The following is a 6,000-nucleotide window of genomic DNA, read 5'->3' on the forward strand; positions in this document are numbered from 1 at the left end:
GAAAAAAAACAACAGGTGTCAAAATGTTCTCCAAGGTGTTTTAATGCCCAGGATTGAGCAGAGGAAAGAAACTCATTTCCAGGATGGAAAAAATGGGTGTGGAAGTGTATCTCAAGCTGTCTTACTGCCCAAAACTGTGCAGAGGGAAGGAACTCACTTCCAGGATGGATAAAAACAGGTGTGGAAGTGTGCTCCAAGATGTTTTCCAGCCCAGGAATCATTTTCTGAGCCTGTGAACAGCGTCCTTTGGGAAGTGTGACTTGGTACAACCAAAAAAACCCACAGAGGGAGAGGGATGAGGGTAGGAGGAGGAATAAACTGGTTAAATTTTTGGGACAGAGCACTGAGAGAGCAGGATCTGTGAATCCTTTGCCCACTCTCTCTCTCCCTGGGGATGTGGAGCTCCCATTGCAGCTGGAGGAGGATGTACTCCGTGGTGACCAGCACACCGTGCCACCAGCAGCTCTTGGGGGTGGTCCTTGTGTCCCCATCAGGAGATGGAGATTAATTACAGACCCCACCCCATCACCTCTGCTCAGCAAATCCCTCCTCAGCTCCTGGAGGCGAACCCAGCCCTGATGTCAGCTTGCCAACCCAGACACAGAGAGTGAAGGAACGCAGGAGGAAAAGGGAGAGTCCCTCCTCCCCCTTCAGCCCTGGTGCTTGGCAGGGGTCACTTCTCCTGCCACCACAGCAGCACAACACGGGCAGGTGGCTGATTCAGGATCTCCACAGGCAGAACACGAACAGACAACACACCACAGAGAAAAAGGACCCACAAAGCAGCTGCTGCAGGGTGGACACTGGATTGTTCCAAGGACATTAATTCCAGAAGGAGCTTTGCCTTGGGGTGGGTTGAAGCCACACCAAATGTTCCTCCAGCTGAACACAACTTAGAGCTGCAGCCAACTTAACTTTTCAAATGAAGGCCTGCAGGAAAAGTGGAGGGTGAGGAAGCCACAGAGGGAGATGCTGACCAGGGATTGCTGCATCCCCAGAAGTCAGGGATCTTGCTGAAAAGTGCTCCTGGAATCCGGGCAGCCTCTGGCACTGCTCATCCCTGCCAGAGAAAATGCACAGAAATGCAAGAAACTACCACATCCTGTCCTCCTCTGGATTCTGATCTGGCCACTGCGTTTTGTTGGAGGAACTAAAAATTGCTTTTTTGCACAACTTTTTTTTTTTTTTTTTCTTTTTTGAGCCAGTAGAAATAGAACAAGGGCAAGAGAGAGCAAAATCATCTCAAAAGGCAACTCTGCAAAAACCACTGAAAAACAGAATGCAACATTTGCCCTGGTGTCCCTTTTAAGACAGTTCTTGCCATTTCCCAAGGCTTCTGCTGTGGCAACAGGAGGAGATTGAAAAGGCAGACGCCCTGTTTTGGGTTCAGAAAGCACCATTTTGGCAGGGAACAGCCAGCTTTGGCCAAGGGGAGAGCTTGTGCTCACACTTTGGTCCTGGAAGGTTTCTTGGTGAGCTTAAGCCAGATCTCCCCGGGGGCTGCCAGGAGGATGCAGCAGGGCTGAGGATGCTGAACCCAACCGGCCCTGGAGGCACTCAGAGCTCCCCTTGCCTCAGCAGGTGCAGAACTGCAGAGAAACCCCAGAAAGATGCACGACAACCAGGCAGGGAGGAGGAAATCCAACAGCCCTGAGCTTGGCTGGGCTCTGGAGGCACTGCCCTGATCAAGACAGAGGCACAGACTGGAGGCCCTGGTGGCAGCTGTGACACAGACAGGGAGACAGCCCCTGACAGGGTTGGGGCACTTTGTGTTCATTGGCCCCTCTGAGGCACCCCAGTGGGTCAGGAAACTTTGGGAAGCCAGGTGGGAAAGCTCTCCCTGTCTCCTCTTGTGGACACTGGCACTGAGGGAGACCCTTCTGGAGACCCTCTGGTTTTCTATCCCAGAGAATCATAATGTGAGACTTGTGTCCCCTGTCCTGCACCCTGCTGGGTCAGCCAGCCCCCCTGAAGCTGTCAGGGAACCCCACAGCATTTCCCTAGGAATGTCTATGGAGGGCTGCAGGAAGGGATTTATAACCCAGCTGGAATGGGAATGTACTCAGAGCCATCACTGCTTGCATCTTTCTTCCTCTGCCTTCCCCACACCCATAAATATTCAAACAGGAAAATAAAATTATTGATCATCTGCCTTCCCATTATAGCAACAGCCAGTGTCCTGCTGGCTTTGGCCATTTCCAAAGCCCCTAGCATGGAATTAACCCTCTCGGGAGAAATATTCTTCCTAATTATTGAATTCCTTCACCAGAACATCTTCTACATTCCTCGAGGCTGGCGCAGAAACCAGAGTTTGGAGTTTCACCCAGAAAGAAGATATTTTCCCCATCTTTTCCCCAGTGCCTCCATTTTCCTTTCCACACCCTTTCAGTCCCATCTCTGCCAGGTAAAGCAAGAAATCCCACTCCTCGTAACCTCCCGGCCAAATCTCGGTGAATCCACTCCCTGGGGTGACTGTTCAGGGATACCAACAATCCCAGAGTGTGCAGAGCAGTGCAGGAGACTCCAGAGTCTCTGCCAGTCCCTCACATGGAGCCACAAACTCCCTGGATGTTCCTGCAGGCTCTTAGAGCCACTGATGGCACTCTGGGACTCAGGACGTGCTCTCACCAGTGGGGACTTCTGGGACACGTCATTATTTCAGCGATCAGAGCAAATGCTTCCTAACCCCATGCCAGGAGCCATCAGGAAGCCCCCGAAGGCAGGGGGAGGAGGGGGATGTGGCACAGAGCACGGAGCAAATGGATGTTGCAGCATCCAGATCGTGCCCAAGGTAAGGAGGGCTGGGCAGGGCAGAGCTCTGCTCGCTGGGAGCGACTGGATGGGGGTACCACAGCTGTGAGCTCCGGCCTCTCCTCGGGGCTTGCCCAGACAGCCGGGTGAAGACACCTCCCAGCACTCTTTGAAGTTGTGCTTTGTGCTCTGAACTGAGAGAAATTTGGAGTTTCACGGTCGGAGCCCCAGGAACTGAGTCAGAGAGAGGCCCAGCAGGGAGAGGAAAGCATCATTTGTGGGCAACTTCATTGATCAGCACCGACTTTCTCCCTCCCAATGACTGTTTCCCATCCCCTCCCATCCCACTCCATAACACACGCCACAGAGATCGCTCCTCAGACGGCAAAGCCTTGCTCAGCCATCTCCTGTTCCCCCAGAAAGCCAACACTTGGGAAGCTTTTCCCTTCCAGCCGCCTCAAAGTTGGCTCTCAGCAGAGCTGGCACGAATGAAAGCGATTTCAGTTCCCCTCCTCCCGAACCCCCATCCCTTCCTGGTGTGAAGAAAAGGCAGAGGATGACCACGGGAAGAGAAAAGCGACTCCGGGTCGCCTCTCACCTCGCTGCCCTGATTCCGCACGGATGCACGGGAGGCTGCAGGGCCACTGTGGTCCCCGAGGGGAGCCCGGGGCAGGGCCACTGTGGTCCCCGAGGGGAGCCCGGGGCAGGGCCACTGTGGTCCCCGAGGGGAGCCCGGGGCAGGTGCAGCGTTGGGAGGGCGATGCCCGGAGCTCCTGGAGGCGACACACGAGCCCAGAGCATCTCCCCGAGCCCAGGCAGCGCTCCCCGGGGAGAGCAGCTCGCTGGCCTCGGGTAAAAAGAAGGGCAGAGTGATCTCGGGCTCTGCGGCCCCCGGGACCCTCTCGGCGTCCTTTAAATGCCATGGGAGGGGTAGGGAAAATCGCTCCGAGTGTCTCCTGCTTCCTCCCATTCCCTGCCCGCTGCATCCACACACCCTGTGCATCAAGGAGCCGTGTCCTGCTCGGCTCAGCCATGCAGCCAGGGGAGGCGAGAGTTACCTTATTGCCACAGCCGGAGCCGCCTTCTCTCTCCATCGTGGCCGGGAAGCTGCTCCCATTCATGCTTTAATCCCTGCGAACAGAGGCACGATTCAAAGCGGCTCTTCGCCCATCCGAGCGGGGCTCCCCCAGCAACCTCCGCCTCTTTCTCTCCTCCCTTTTCTCCTCGTTTGTTGCCTCCGGCTTTGTGGTGGTTTTGTTGGTTTGTTTTGGGGTTGGTGTTGTTTTTATTTTTTAATGTTTTCTTTCTTAATCCAGGCAGCAAGCACGACGCTGCTTCATGGCATCCCTGCCCGTGTTTCACTCGCAAAGGAACATCCTCGGAGAGCTCCTCGCTCCTGCCTTGTCTCCGTGCAGCTCCGGCTCGCAGCTCTGCCTTCTGCAGCGTGGCGTTGGGGAAAGAAAGAGAGGGAGAGAGGGAGGGAGCGAGCGGGGAGGAGGAGGAGGAGGAGGAGGAAGAGGAGGAGGAGGCCAGCGGGATGCAGGAGGAAGGAGCCAGAGCGTGGCTGCTTTGTATCCAGAGCAGCGCCCACAGCCTCTCCCTGCCAGAGGAGGACCTGCGCTGTTAATGGTCTGTACCAATTTATCCCGCTCCGGCAGGGGCTCCGCTCCCTGCGACAGCCAGCAGGGAACGCCGGGGGAGGCTCCCAGATGGCCCCGGGAGGAATCGGCTCCTGCTCTCCTCACCCCTCAGCCTCATCACACACCGGGCTGGCGGCCACGGGCTCGGGGAGCCGCCCGAGGACGGCATGGGATGGGGATGGGGATGGGGATAGGATGGGATGGGGATAGGATGGGATGGGATGGGAATGGGATGGGGATGGGATGGGGATGGGGATGGGGATGGGGATGGGGATGGGGATAGGATGGGATGGGATGGGATGGGATGGGAATGGGATGGGAATGGGATGGGGATGGGATGGGGATGGGAATGGGATGGGGATGGGATGGGGTTGGGGATGGGGATGGGGATGGGGAGGGGATGGGGATGGGGATGGGGATAGGATGGGGATGGAGATGGGGATGGGCATGGGAGGGGGCCAGGGGCAGCTCTGGCTGGTGAGGGGCTCAGCACTGCTTGGAGGAAGCTCAGAGGGTGAGGAAGGTGAGGCTCCCCAGGGTGACAGGCAGAGCTGGGCTCCACTTGCAGCTCCTCTCTGCTCGTGCTCATGCCCACGCTGGGGGCTCCCAGCTGAGCCCTCCTGGCCTTTGGGAGCAGTGGGCTCCTCACATCTCATCCCACCCCCCTTTTTGTAGCACCAGCCTTCCCATGCCCCACTCATCCCCACCCAAACACTGAGTACCCGCATGTCCTTCCTGGGGCTGACCAAGGATCCTGGCACTGGATAAAGGGCAGCAGGAATGTGATTTCCCATGGGAAGGAGGCTCTGGATGTGACTAGGGCTGCCTTAAGCTGTGACATCCTCACCCAGCCCAGCAGGCACGCAGGACACGGGTGTGACCTCTGTCCATGCACAGAGCCATAGGAATGCTCCCTTCCTCCTTAGGGACCACTTGGAGGAGGCAGGGTTGACGGGGCAGGGAGAGCAAAGGTCTTCTCTCCTTCTCTCCTGATGCTGCCCTTTAGCAGCTGACCCAGCAGGGCTGACTCATGCTCAGCAGCTCATCTCTCCCAGCTGGCTGAACACCACGGTGACTGTGTCTCCAAATGCCACGGCTGGGCAGTTTAACCTGGGCCAAAAGTCACTGCTGAGCTTGGGGGCGAGACACCTTTCACCTGTCCTGAGCTGCTTCCAACCACATCAATCCTCTCCAAGTACCCCCCCGTCCTCCTGTTCCACAGTGGACATGCACAGATCCACAGATACTCCCCTGCTGTTCCCTCTCTGTAAGGTTACAGTGCCATGGAAACCTGTAGGTATAGACAGATTTACTTATGCTTTACCAAAAAAGGAAGAACAAAGTAAAAAAACCACAACATTTCAGTGACTGGGGAAAGCTCCAGTATGCAGAGACCTGAGATCCACAGCGTGGAGCAACCTCAGTGATCTTCACCAGGGATTCCCACCCTTTTCACCGGACTTTTTTGGACTCGAACCTACCTGGAGCATTCAGACTCCGGTTTTAACTTGTGCACCTCCAGGGGATGCAGAGATTCCTGCTGAGAAGTTTGGAAATCCAAACATCACCCACAAATGATCAGCCATCGAGGCCCCACTGACAAATCCCA

The 6,000-nt window shown here is 56.2% G+C and overlaps 1 protein-coding gene across 6 annotated transcripts in view; it reads right to left on the reverse strand.

Annotated features, from left to right (window-relative positions):
- Window positions 1–4,382, reverse strand: part of B3GAT1 (beta-1,3-glucuronyltransferase 1) — a 34,444-nt gene extending 30,062 nt beyond the window's left edge. For 5 of the 6 annotated variants that reach the window (XM_066334676.1, XM_066334675.1, XM_066334673.1 and 2 more), the window contains exon 1: window positions 3,810–4,381. The gene's annotated coding sequence lies outside the window, so the exon portion shown is untranslated. Of the gene's footprint in view, window positions 1–3,809 lie in introns of all 6 variants that reach the window. The other variant, XM_066334671.1, reaches the window with a different exon arrangement.
- Between the last annotated feature and the right edge of the window lie 1,618 nt (window positions 4,383–6,000).

The sequence above is a fragment of the Sylvia atricapilla genome, chromosome 23 (assembly GCF_009819655.1).
Source record: "Sylvia atricapilla isolate bSylAtr1 chromosome 23, bSylAtr1.pri, whole genome shotgun sequence".
NCBI lineage: Eukaryota > Metazoa > Chordata > Aves > Passeriformes > Sylviidae > Sylvia > Sylvia atricapilla.